Raw genomic sequence first — 14923 nt, 5'->3', positions numbered from 1 at the left:
TTACAAATACTGTTATTTGAATCTCACATCAACCTATAATTATCACCATTTACTCTTGAAGATAGAAGGGTGGAGCCAAGGTGGTAAAGAAAAGGCAGGGACTTGCCTGAGCTCTCCCTAAAACCCCTCCAAACAACTTTGTATAATAACACCAAACAAATTCTGGAAAAGCAGAACCCACAAAAGGACAGGGTGAAACAATTTTCTAGCCCAAGGAAATTTAAAAGGGTAGTTAAAAAAAGTCCCATTACACCATGGTGAAGTAGGAGCAAAAGTAGGAGCAAAGTTTACCCCAGTAAACCAACAGTAGCCCTTGGGGATGACAGCAGTGGTAGTTTCTGAGACAATTGGTCAGAAGGAGATAACGGGAGTCCCTTTGCTGGCACCAGGAGTAGGGCTCTTCTTCGTTGCACTTAGATCTGTGTTGCAATCCTGGGTCTCAGACCTAGGGTAAGGAAGAGCACTAGCATACTAAAGCTTGCAGTCACAGGGAAGCAGGAAGCCTGATCACAGTTCCAGGAAAAATCGCTCAAGACAAGAACACAGATCAGGAAAATAGTAACCCCTTTCCCTAGATCATACCACTTTCTCCATCTTCCTCTTCACTGTAAAAGCTCATTCTTGCCTCTTTTATGTTAGATAATTTATCCCATTTTAAATGCTCCCCTTCTCCTTTTCTCAGTGCATTTCTCTTTCTTACCTCTTAATTATTTTAGATAATTATACCATCACATTCAATTCATACCTATGACCTCTGTCTATGTATATTCCTTCTAACTGCCCTTAATAATGATAAAGTTTTCAGGGGTTAAAAATATCATTTTCCCATGTAGAAATGAAAATAGTTTAAACCTTATTGAATCTCTTATGATTTCTCATTCCTATTTACCTTTTTATGCTTCTCTTGAGATTTGTATTTGAAAGTCAGATTTTCTATTCAGATCCTTTCTTTTGATTAGGAAGTTTGAAAATCCTCTATTTCACTGAATATTCATTTTTTCCTCTTAAGGATTACATTCAGCTTTGATAAATAGATGACTTTTAGTTATAATCTCTCATGGATCTATTTTCTAGGTCAATTGTTTTATCAATGAGATATTTCACATATTTTTCAATTTTTTTATTCTTTTGATTTTGTTTTATTGTTCCTTGATCTTCTGTAAGAACATTAGCTTCTTTTTGGGGGAGGGGTTGCAAGGCAATGTGGTTAAGTGACTTGTCCAAGGTCACACAACTAGGTAATTATTAAGTATCTGAGGTCAGATTTGAACTTATGTCTTCCTGACTCCAGTGCCAGTGCTCCATACACTGTACCACCTAGCTGCCCCTCCTAAGAAATTAGCTTCTACTTGTCCAGTGTAATTTTTTAAGGCATTACTTTCTTCAATGTACCTCTTTTTTCATTTGGTCAATTATATTTTTTAAGGAATTCTCTTCAGTGAATTTTTGTGTCTCCATTTTGCCTATTCCATTTTTAAAGGTGTTAGTTGAGTAATTTTTGTTCCTCCTTTATTAGTTGTTGACTCTTTTATCAGTTTCATTTCATTTCCCCCTTTTCCTCTGTCACTCTTTTTTCTTAATCTTATTTATTTTCACATTGCTACAATAGGCTTGTTGTATAGGTAAACATAATCTCCCCTCCTCCCCAAAAGATAGAGAAATCTCAAAAAAATAAAACGAGAGGAAAAAAGTGTACTTCAGTCTGTATTCAGATACTATTAGCTCTGTCAGAGGATGGGTTGTATTCCTTATCATAAATTCATAAGAGAATTTGCTTCAATATTTTTTCCCCACAGTTCCTATTGCTAGATTTATTTCCCTCCATCCTATTCCTCCCCACCCCATTTATTCAATTATCTCTCCTTTCACCCTGTCTTTCCTCAATCTTCTCTCTCCCACAGTCTTCCCTCTAGTCTATTACCTGTACCTCCCCTCCCCTCCCCTTGTTCCCTTTTTCCTTTCTCTTTCCTATACCCTATTGAGTATGTATGTTGTTTCCTCTCTGAGTTCACTTCTGATGAGAATGAAGGCTCATTCACCGCCCCCCTTTCCCCACTCCATTGCAAAAGCTTTTTTCTTGACTTTTTTACATGAAATGCCTTAGCCCAATCAACCTTTCCTTTCCCTTTCTCCCAGTACATTCCTTTCTTGCCCATTAACTCCATCTTTAAAATATATTATACTTTCATATTCAACTCCCGCCTGTGCTTTGTCTATATAAGCTCCTTCTAACTGCCTTATAAATGAGTATATGAGTATTATCAGTATCATCTTCCCATGCAGGAATACAAACATCCCTCAGAATTTAGCCTTCCCATCCATCCTCTATGCTTCACCTGAGTCCTGTACTTGAAGCTCGAACTTTCTGTTCAGCTCTGGTTGTTTCAAAGGAAAGTTTGAAAGTCTTCTATTTCATTTAATATCTATATTTTCCCCGGAAAGAAGATGATCAGTTTTGCTAGCTATTTGATCCTTGGTTGTAATCCAAGCTCTTTTGCCTTCTGGAATATCATATTCTAAGCTGCTAAATCTTGTGTAATACTGACTTTAGCTCTATGATATTTGAATTGTTTCTTTCTGCCTGCTTGTAATATTTTCTACTTGACTCTGCTTCTAGGATATCAAGACAATTTTCCTGGAGAAATCATTTAAAAATGGATGTGGCTCTTTTCTAGGTCATAACTTTCAGATAGTTCAATAATTGTTAAATTATCTTTCCCTGGATCTGTTTTTCAAGTCAGTTATTTTTTCCAATGAGATATTTCACATTTTCTTCTAGTTTTTCATTCTTTTGGTTTTGTTTTATTGTTTCTTGATTTCTCACAAAGTCATCAGCTTTCCTTAGCTCCATTCTATATTTGAAAGAATTATTTTCTTCAGAGAACTTTTTAAATCTCCTTTTCCATCTGACCAATTATTCTTTTTAAAAGTATTGTTCTCCTCATTGATCTTTTGGGCTCCTTTTTCCATTTCACCTAAACTTTTTTCTTTTAAAAAAATTTTTTTGGCAAGACAATGGGGTTAAGTGACTTGCCTAAGGCCACATAGCTAGATAATTATTAAGTGTCTGAGATTAGATTTGAACTCAGGTCCTCCTGACTCCAGGGTCTGTGTTCTATCCACTGTGCCATCTATCTGCCTAAATTGATTTTTAAGATATTATTTTCTTTAATTGTTTTTTTTTTTTTAGTATCTCCTTCACCAAGCTGCTGACTTGGTTTTCACTATTTTCTCGCATCGCTTTCATTTCTCTTCCCAATGTTTCCTCTATCTCCTTTACTGGATTTTCAAAATCTTTTTTGAGTTCTTCCATAGCCTGAAACCCTATCATATTTTTCTTGGTGGCTTTGGATACAGAACCTTTGACTTTGTGATCTTCTGAGTGTGTGTTTTTATCCTCCATGGGATCAAAGAAATTGTTTATGGTCAGATTCTTTTTCTTCTGTTGTTTGCTCATTTCTCCAACCTATGACTTGATTTTAAGTCTTTATTAAGGTGGGGCTCTGCTTCCAGACTATAAGACCCACTATCCCAAGCTTTTGAGAGTTTTTGGAACACCCTACCTCCCCCAGGGACCTTAATTTCTCCTGTGACCTGGATCTGAGTATGGACAAAGCAACAGAGTCCTGCCCCAGGGTGAACAGAGTGTCTCTGCAGTTTCCTCTGACCTCCTTACAGTCTGTGGGCTGAGCACTTGGGAAGCAGGTGCTGGATGACTCCACAGGTTCCTGGGACAGGGGCTGCACTGAGACCTGTGCTGGACTGGGCTTCACTCTCACTCTAGTGTGGCAGAGTTTTACCACTAAGTTTCCAATTTGTCCTTGGCAATCCCTGGGCCAAGAGGTCTGGAAACCAAATCTGTTTCCATGGACTCATGTGCCCCCAGGACCCAGGGTGCCCTACAGATTGTTTAGAGTCATTTGTTTAGTCATAATTTTAAGACATTTGGAGTGTTCTGTAGGTGAGCTTCTGAGATTTCCTTCCTTTACTCTGCCATCTTGGTTTCGCCCCTCCTCTGTCTCTCTTATTTGATTTTTAAAATCAATTTTTGTAAAATTTATAAAATCATTTTCATTGTCCTTGGACCACTTCATTTTTTTCTTGAAGACTTTGGATGTAGCAGTTTTGACCATGTCTTTTTCTGAGTTTGTGTTTTGTTTTTTCCTGTTACCACAATCGCTTTCTATAGTTGGGATCTTTTTCTGCTCTTTACTCACATTTTCAACCTGTTTCTTGACTTTTAACTCCTGGAGTGGAGGTAGCACCACCTCAACTACAGGTTTTTGTGGAGCTATCAGGGTTCCTGCTTCTCTGTGACTGCAAGCTTTGGTATGCTAATGCTTTTCCTTCCCCTGGTCTGAGACTCAGGACTGAAATCTAGATCCAAGTGCAATGCAGCAGAGCCCTACCCCTGATGCCAGCAAAGGGACTCCTGTTATCTCCTTCTGACCAGTTGTCTCAGAAACTACCACTGCTGTCATCACCAAGGGCTATTGCTGGTTTACTGGGGTAAACTTTGCTCCTACTTTGCTCCTACTTCAACCTGATGCAATGGGCCTTTTTTTTTAAACTACTCTTTTAAATTTCCTTGGAAATTCACTCTGTCCTTTTGTGGGTTCTGCTTTTCCAGAATTTGTTTGGTGGTATTATACAAAGTTGTTTGGAGAGGTTTTAGGGAGAACTCAGGCAAGTCCCTGCTTTTTTCGTTACCACCTTGGCTCCACCCCTCCATCTTCAAGGGTAAATGGAGATAATTATAAGTTGTTGTGAGGATCAAATAACATAGTATTTATAAAGGACCTGGTACCATATAAATGTTTATTTCCTTCTCTTCCTTACTATATTGTAATGGGGATTCCTTTTGTTTATGATTTGTACTAGTTGTCTGTTAGGTCCCTTCCAACTCTAAAATTCTATGAGTTTATTAATCTCTGAGTAGATCATCTCTGGAACCTCTTCTAACTCTAATCCTAAGATCTAAGTTTAGTTATAGACTGGGCAAGAGTGCATGGCTTAATTTGAGCTTTCACACTAAAGAAGAAATAGTTTCTATGTTTAGTTCACTTGGTGAGTGGCACATAGTAGTGTTATACCTCCATACTCTTCTAACTCATGATGCTGGAAGATTATTTGAGCTCAGGAGCTTGGTGTCCACACTGTCTAACCTAATATCCTTTAATAGTTTATTAACATTTCTTGATCTTTATAATTCTGATTTTTAAAAAATGATCTTTCTATCAGCTCTAATTGAGGACAGGATGTTTATCTCTGTCCCCCCACAGGGTCTGTCCTTTATGATAGTTCTACTTTGTCTGTATAGACCTTTTCAAATGTGCACCTCAAAGAATGACTTTCAAGTTGTGTATTAGATGAAGGGCCATTTCTGGGAAGACAAGAAAACAACTCTGGTTCTCTACATTTTGGTAGAGACAGCAATTCTGGAGAAGCTGGTTTGACACAGGAACAGACCTATGGTTGGGTTGGATAATCATCAAAGTAATCAGTGACAAACAAATGTATAACCTGATTGTTAGGCTCCAAAAGTTTATGATTCTGTGTTCATTCTATATAAATTCTTCCCCAGATTTTCTGTTTTTGTTGGCATTTGTAAGGATGTCTTCCACCCGTGGATTTTGGTAAGATCCTAGAGAATTAAACTTCACTATAAAACTAACTTTGTTGTTTTGTTTTAGCCAAAGGGAAATTATGGCTAACAACACTAAGTCTGGCAACAATATGGTGATCCCTGGCCCAGGTTAGAAATGGAGCAAGTCAAAATTTCAAGATCGGTCAGCAGAGGGATTGGGTCTTTCAGTAGTCACTGAGCTTTCAAACTAGGCAAGATGGGGAGACCCAGTCTTACAAAAATGTAAAAACTACTCTTTCCAACTCTCTTATTTATGTTTGCTATACCACTTTCCTTCCAGTTTTTTAAGTGAGAGATTTTCCATTGACAATCACTCCCATTTTCTTAACCCAGTTTCATTCTTTATCAAATCAGAGGGTTGCATTATATAACCTCTAAGGTACTCTCCAGCTCTTATATTCTACAATTCTTCAATTTAAATTTGGGATGATTTTTCCTCTTGTTTGGAGCCAATCCAGCTTCAAAATCCTTCAAAGCACATATGATCACTGGTCTTTTCCTTCAGTAAGCACCAATAGCTTTCTCTAGCAATACAGAAGAGACAAGAGAAGGGGATTTCTGTCCTTGTCAAAATTGAATCAAGGCCTGAGTGCCTTCCCTAAGAAAAGAAACTTCTTAATAGGAAACATTTATATGCTAATATAAGTTTATTCCCAAGCCCATTGTTATGAGATTCTCTCTTCACCAGGGGAGATAAATACCTTGCCTGGTGTCCTTTGTTGTGAGTGTTTTTGGCATGGAGGGTACAATTGAGTGGGGAGATGGGCAATGGGTGGGGTGTGGCAGGGTGGAGTTGTCCAGAACAGAAGTTTCTAGTTTCTCCAGGTCTCTCTAAATCTTTGATTGACCTGACTGAGTCCTGTTGGACTTCTCTCTGGGTGCTTTGGGTGCTTCAACTTTGAGAGACAATGCCAACCCCATTTCAATTTTCCAAAAGAAAAGACTCTCTGGAAAGAAGCCAATATGTGAGAAGCTTGATACATTAGAGATTTGGGGAACTTCTCCTTGAGTGAGATCTAGGATTGTCTTGGTTGAAGTGAATTACCTCACTCCCAGTGGGAAAGTTCCCTCACTATGTATTGTCTAGTATGCTTGCCCTTATGTGTACTTTCTCTTGATTTCTGTTTTGTTACCAATTTGGAGAAATGTGTTTTATGGATGTGTTGTGTATGTTAATTGTGGAACTGGTATTTGGTAAGAAAGTACCCAAGCCTTAGATTTAAAGCTAGTGGTCTTTCTTTGCCCAATAATGAAATAGCAATCAGAAGTTAGACAAACCTGAAAATCATATTCCCTAGACTAGTACTATCTGAGGGAGCAGCTAGGTAGAATTCTAGCCCAGGAGGAGAACAGAGTGGTCAAACTTCTGACCCCAATCTCCTGCTTTTCCTCCTTGCAGGAAATAAAAACTCACTTGAAAAAAATAGGAAGGGAAGGGACTAGAAATATTTGTTCTGATTCTCTTTGAGTCACACAAATTCCCATGCTATATGTAGGGGACAGCTCTCAAAAATTAACTTCCCATTGCCCCCAAGTCCCTGCTTCCTTGAAAACTTGAGTTTTACAAAACAGGATCATTTCATCTTTAATTCAGTTATGTCTAAATTAAGTGACTTCATGGGCCTCAATTTAGGTTGTTGTGAGAAAAGTACTTTATAGCTGGCATGTTGGTGGCTTAGTGGAGAAAACACCAGACCTGGAGTCCAGAAGACCTCAGGTCAAATTTGATCTCAGATGTTTACTAGTTGAGTGACCCTGGGCAAGTTGCATAACCCTATTTGCCTCATTTTCCTCATTTTCCGCATTTGTAAAATGACATGGAGAAGAAAATGGCAAACCACTTTAGTATCTTGGCCTAGAAAACCCCAAATGGGGTCACAAAGAGTCAGATATGACTGAATATGACTGAATAACACCAGTCCCAGCCATCAGCACACCATGCTGTTTGGCTGCCACAATTTCCTTCCTCCCCCCCAATTTCCAGATCTCTTTTATGTGTAGTGTTCTACTATTAGAATATTAGAAACCTTGAGGATAGGGACCTACAGCCTTGTTTCTATTTGTATTCCCAGCACTAAACAATGACAATGAATCAGAACCAGTTCAGCCTCATAAATCAGACATTTTACTTGACAAGAAGGGAAGATGGAGTCAGATTACTCTGAGCACTGTTTCAATTGTACAAAGCACAGTCATATACTTTTACATATACTGGATGAGTATTACCCTGTCAACAAGGAAAATATCAACAATGATTAGAACGTTTTTCTGGGTTTGGTTTTATGCTGGATCAGAGAGTAGCAACAGTTCCTGGTACATAATGCTTTATAAACAATTTTGGTAGCTGAAGTCACTAGGTCTTTTGTTAATACAGCTCCTTGTTCAATATGGAATCAGTCTTGCTTTCCTTTCCCAACACAATGCTTGAGACATGCTAAGCTCTTAATAGATTCTTGCTCTATCTCTTTATGATCTGTCACCTACTAATTATCTAAAACATTATAGCTATGTGCAAAGTATTATTATTTTAATTTGAATTTAGCATAGTCATTCAATCCTCACCTGGAGGTAAATTGAAGTATATAAAATCTCAAAATTGGAAGGGACCTCCAAGGCCATTTGATCTAACTCATTCCTATGTAAGAATTCCTGTCCTTTACAAGCAAGGAAGTCCTGGCTCAACTTTATGTGTCCACGTCCCCATACACTCAATGAGATTACAAGGCATGGACTTTTATCAGAAGGGCTATTCCCATGAAATTAAAATTGTTTTCTAATCTCTTGCTGTTAGGACACAAGGAAGTTCTCTAATTAGTTCTCAGTGACTTAGACTGCTTCCAAGGTGTTTGGAAAGTGAGAATTAAGGAAGACAGATTTGTAAGAAATGATGCCCTTTACATGATCTATAAATGATCTGTAAAAAAGTTCTTTTTTTCCTCCTCCCCTACTCTTCCTTGGACTTCCAGGTAAAATATAGCAAAGGATATGGAATTTCTTCCATTATCACCTCCATCCCAGGAGTAGAAACCGTCAACTGAGAGTGTAAGTGATTTACCTGGTGAAACTGAGAGGACATCCATGGACATTGACTTTCTGGCTACTTTCTGCCTCTCTTTCCATTTTCTAAGCACAGGTCAAAGACTGGCTTTCCCAAGCTGTGACTGGCAAATTTTAGGGCATGTGTTTGGTACAATAGAAAGAGCACTGTTGAAGTTCATATTCAAATCTTGTCTTTGACATTTACTACTACATTTACTTGGGAATAAGGGCAGCTGGGTAGTGCAGTAGATAGATCACTAACCTTGGAGTAAGGACAGGACTTCAAATCCAGCCTCAGGCACTTGACTCTTACTAGTTGTGTTACCTTGGGTAAGTCACTTAACCCTGATTGCCTCACATCCAGGATCATCTCTAGTCATCCTGATTCATAGCTGGCCACTGGACCCAGATGGCTTGGGAGGAGAAAGTGAAGCTGGTGACTTAACACAGCTCCCCTCACACAAATCCAATTCATGTGCTTGTCATGGCATCACCTCCCTGATGTCATGGTCTTCTTTGAAACTGAAAGAAAAACATTATTATTACTTGAGAATATCACAACCTCCTTGGATCTCAGTTTCATCTTCAAATGGCAAGAATTGGACTTGATGGTACTTTTTGGATTTAGATCGAAGATTCTAGGGCTCCAAAAGATTAAGGACTCCTAAGCTTGAGACTTTCTAGGTTTAAGAGTTAGGCATCAACGTTCCAAAAAGAAAAGATTTCCTGAACATCTTGCTTCTTAGAGAAGGAAGGGAGCTATCCTGTAACTGGAGAACTAAAGCTTGGGGGAAGGAGATTGGGGTGGAAGTGAGATATGTGAACTTTGGCAATTTTGCTATTGCTGTAAATTGTTTATACAGGGAAAATCCTGGATAAAAGAAGAGTCTTTGTTCATTATGTCATCACCTTCTGTCAGAATTTAATGAGATAGCAATCTGAATCTGTTTATATATAGGATCCTGGGAGTCCTTTGTATCTTAAGAATTTTCTGGGATGGATGAAATGAAGGTTGTTCCCTAGCCCATTTTATGCATTAAATACCTTTGTGGGACTTAAGGACTCTTGCCAACTATACCAGGAGAAATCTTAGGCTTAATTCATGAAATTTCTCAATGCTTTCCTAGTTCAGGACAAGAGTTATATAGAGAAATTGTGACCCTTTGGAATCAGTCTCCAGTTTTCAAATGAGCCAGTGGGAACACATGAGATACACTCCTTTGAACTAGATTAAAATATAATTGGGAAATATTTAACAAAATATATAAAAATATAATAAAGCATAAGCAATGTTAAAATGTGATTTTCTAATTCAATATGAAGCCTGCAGGGATCCTTATATAGGTTTTAGTAGCACTTGGTTTTTATCAGAGTTTGATACCATTGGAGTAACAGGAAACCTAGGTAGAGTCTATCATTGTAAAATGGATTTCAGTCAAACAGATTTCAGAGATTTCAGAGCAAAGAAAGCTAGAATTCCATGGAGTACAGTACTAGTTCAGACACTATGGAAGATACTCAAGAAAAAATTCTAAAGATCTGAAAAGAAACAATTATCATGATAGAGGGGAAAAATGGGATTTATCAGAACAGACCAATATGAATGTATGGAGTAATCACCAATCAACATATTTTTAAAAGAAGCATAAAATTATATAAACAAGGCATGAATATAAGAATATTGTAGATTCCTGTAAAAATAGTATTAGTGGAATCAACTTCATTCCAGAGAATTGGTACCCATGGTACCCACCTCCTAATAGAGATATGGTGTATTGAGGATGCAGGATGAAACATATATATTTGTACATGGTCAACATAATTATTTTTTTGCTTCACTATTACATATTTGTTACAATAATTTATTTTTATTTTTAAATTTTTAATTGTAAGAGAAAAAACAAATCTTTGTTAATTGAAAATTAAAACAAAAATGGAAAAAATTAAAATGTTAGTAGTGCTAAAAATCACAATGATTTGAAGTTAATTGAGGGAGATGAAGTCAATGAAAAGATAGAAATATATCACAGTAATGCATTATGAATTATATTATGTATAATATATTATGCATAATATTTCTAATTTTATAAATTATAATTTTATAAATAATAATTTTATAATATTCATAATAAAATATTTATTATGTAATATACATATATAGTAGCAATTTTGATAACCAATGACAGAAAGACCTCGGAATTGCTTAATTCTTATTTAGTTTCTGTTTCTTCAGCCAAGGATAATGACTTTTGCCCTGAAGAAGACCAAACAAAAATGACTAATAGGGGATTGATACCCAGGATAAGTAAGGAGATAATAAGCACCTAGCTGCCCTTAATGAATCATCAGCATTGCTGTTTAAAAGCCCACAGAGATCAGGAGAGAAAGAGCAAGCCTGGACAAGAGTGAATGTTGTTCTTATATAGAAAAAAAAAGGTAGGGTGAGGGAGAACAGAATGGAATCTACACTCCATAGGCCAGTGAGTTAGTCAGCAAGCATTATTTTAGGTATTTACTCTGTGACAGAAAGAGAGAACTACTTAGGAGAGATGAAGGCACAGCATTATACCAATTAGTACATTAGTAACTAAGGGGATGGTAAAGATCTGAGTACTGAAAGAATTGGCAAATTTAATTCCTGAGATAATATAGGTGATATTTGATAGTTAATAAAAAAAATTCAAGATGTACTCTAAGAAGAGAAAATATTTCAAATCTCAAAAAAGGGAAGAAAATGGTCTTCAAACCATAGGTCAGTGATCTTGACTTTAATTCTTGGGGGAAAATCAGTGATCTTGACTTTAATTCTTGGGGGAAAATCTAGAATGGATCATTAAAAAAGATGTTTAGTGAACATCCAGAGAGGAAGCCATAATAATAGGAGTTGGTATGATCAGAAAGATACATGTTCAAATCTCACTTTAGTCACACAAATTTATGCTTTGAGGGAAGTTCTTAACTTTTGTTTGCTTCAAATTCCTCAACTGCAAAATGAGGATTTAAAAACCCCCCAAACAATTGAGTTTTACTGGATTGTTGTGAAGATCAAATGACATTGCATATGTAAAGTCCTTTGCATAATCCCTATAAAAAGTGCTTAATAAATGATTGCTATCTCCCCCTTCCCCACCCTTCATCAAGAACAGGTCATGCTAGACCAACCTCTTTTCCTCTTTTGAAAGATTACTAAACTAATTGATGAAGGGAATGCTACAGCTATACTTTCCTTAGATTTTAGCAAAAATTTTGACAAACTATCTTTTATTATTCTTGTGAAGAATATAGAGAAACACAGACTAGATACTAATATTATCATCAATGGCTCATCATTATAAACACTTAGTCCAGAGTCATTAAAATGGCTTTTATTAAAACATCTTAATAAAAGGACAACCTCTCTTAAGGAAAAGGGCCCCAAATCACAGCAATTCTGAGTCTTACATGAAATTTGAAGGTTTATTCCTACTCACTTTGTGCCAATCATTAGCCAGGGTCACAATCTAATTGATACAGTAACTTGCTTGAGCAGGTGCAAATGACAATAATACAGACCTTTGGCCAACCCCTGACTAGTTGCAAAGTTATTCCCTTAATCACCTTTCCTTTTGTCCAACTCTCCCCTTTCTGGAAACCAACTGGCATCTATTGATTTCCACAAAGACCAGACATCCTGACTTTTGTAATGTATTATCCTCACAGACATCTGTGAGATTCTTGTAATATCCTTCATATTCTTATGGAAACAAATCACTTGATTCTTTCCTAAAATTCAATGAGATCTATTCAGAAGAGGTTGGAGAGCTGGAATCAAAGAGTAGGTGATGTTTTAAAATGGATTGTGTCAATAACTTTTGATTTTACCTTGCCCAGGTTCTCAATGTGTCTTTCCCTGCCCTTCCTGCTCCTAGAACAGCACCCCATATTTGGAAATAGAACCAACAAATCCCACACCTTTTGCCTCCTCAAGTTACATATTACACAATAGTATTAAAGTGATACTCTTGGGATAGAACCAAGTTGGCAAAGTAAAGGTAGGGAATCTTCTGAGCTCTTCCAAATTCTCCTCCATATACCACTAAAATAATGCCTCAAAATGAATTATTGAATGGCAGAGATTGTAATGCAAATATAAGTCCCAACAAATGGGCAGCAGGCCTTGGGGGCAATTGAATACTCAGTGGTGGTAGTTTCTGGAGTTCTCCATCCACAAACAGTAAGGAGGTCAAACATATTGGCTTTCCCCCAATATAGGAATGCTTTCCCTCTTCAATTCTGTCTCCTAGAATCTCTAGATTCTTTTAAGATTCAAATCAAATAATACTTTCTTTAGGAGAACTTTCTTGATCCCTCCAGTAACTAGTGCTTTCTGTTTGAAGGCTCCCTTGTGTCTACCCTCTGTGCATCTTGCATATTCAGATATACATGTTTAACTGATTAGAATGTGAGCTCCTTGAGAGCAGATTTTTACTTTCAAATGTATATTACTGATGCTTAGTGTAGTATCTGGCATGTAGTAATTGCTTAATAAATGCTTATTGAGTGATCCCAAGTCTTTTTAAGAATAATACCAGTTTTAGCAAAGGGAACAACCACTTCTATATTCCTCAGGAAAAGTTGTCTACAAATGAAGTAGAGTGCCTTAGGGAGTAATCATTTCCTCTCTCTAGATGTTGAATAGATCAAGTAACCACTTGTCAGATATATATGTGTACACACACACACACACACACACACACACACACACACACACACTGGCTCAATTCAGATTCAGAACTTTTGACTCTGAGAGTCTCTGATAGATGGAGTTGGAAGAGGCCCTTCTATTTGAAAGAATAAAAAAATCTATTTATTCTTTTATTTTTATTTTTGCAAGGCAGTGAGGTTAAGTGACTTACCCAAGGACACACAGCTAGGGAATTATTAGGTGTCTAGGTTCAGACCTGAACTCAGATTTCCTGACTCCAGGGTCAGTGCTCTATCTGCTGTACTATCTTATAGTGATCCAGCATATGACATCCAGTAACGTCTGTTTCCCTTTAGAACTTATTCTAGGAAGGGAATGAAACTAAAATGACAGAAAAAAGGTAGGAACTTTCTGAGCTCTTCCAAATTCCCTTCAAACAACATTAAAATAATGCTCAAAAAGAATTCCAGGGGAGAAGCACCAATACAGGAAAGGAGTGAAACAATTTTCCAGTCCAAGATAATTTAGAAGGCTAACAAGAAAGTTTGGGACTCACTGACAGTAGAATGCAGTTCATCACAGTCTGGGTGGGGCAACTGAGTCAGTAGTGGCAGGGGGGCAACTGAATCAGCTTTTGGAGCTCTCAGTTCACAGATGGTAAAGGAATTGGAAAATTGGGCAGAAGGAAATTACAACAGATCCTTTGCTGCTACCAGGTACAGGACACAGTTGCATTGCCTCTACACGGTTCTGGGTCATTGTTTAGGGCCAGGAAGAAGACTAGAAGGAGCAGGATGCTGGTCACAGTTCCAAGGTGGAAAGGAGCTAGTGATTGTTCCAAGACCAGAGCACAGGTCAAGGGAGAGCAGCGATGACAACTCTTTTTAGATCATATCTCCTTGTATGAAAGTTAAAGATTTCAAGAAGTAGCTTTGAACACAGTAAGATGAAAAATCCTAAAACTTGAGACAATATTCCCTCAACCCAAAGAGCAGAGCCCAATTTTAATATAAAGCTAAAAGTCAATGAAAAGCCTGGAAAAATGAGCAAACATAAAAGAAAGAACCTGACTATAGAAAGTTATTCTAGTTATAGGGAAGATCACAACACAAACTCAGAAGAAAATGACATCAAAGCTCAAAGGAAAGTATTAATTGATCTCAGGACATGGTCAAAAATGACTTTAAAAATCAAATAAAAAAGGCAGAGAAAAAAACAGGAAAAACAAATGAAAGAGTTAACAATTTCAGTAAAGGAGGCACAAAAAATACTGAAATAACACCTTTAAAAATGAAATAGGCCATATAGAGACACAAAAATCCATTGAGAAGAAGAATTCCTTAAAAAGCAAAATTGACCAAATAGAAAAAGAAGTACAAAAATTCACGGAGGAAAATAACTCCTTAAAAGTAGAATTGAGGGGTGGCTAGGTGGCATAGTGGATAAAGCACCGGCCCTGGAGTCAGGAGTATCTGGGTTCAAATCCAGTCTCAGACATTTAATAATTACCTAGTTGTGTGGCCTTGGGCAAGCCACTTAACCCCATTTGCAAG

This window comes from Macrotis lagotis, chromosome 1 (genome assembly GCF_037893015.1).
Source record: "Macrotis lagotis isolate mMagLag1 chromosome 1, bilby.v1.9.chrom.fasta, whole genome shotgun sequence".
In the NCBI taxonomy this organism is placed as follows: Eukaryota; Metazoa; Chordata; class Mammalia; order Peramelemorphia; family Peramelidae; genus Macrotis; species Macrotis lagotis.
Note: the sequence above shows the minus strand (reverse complement) of the source record.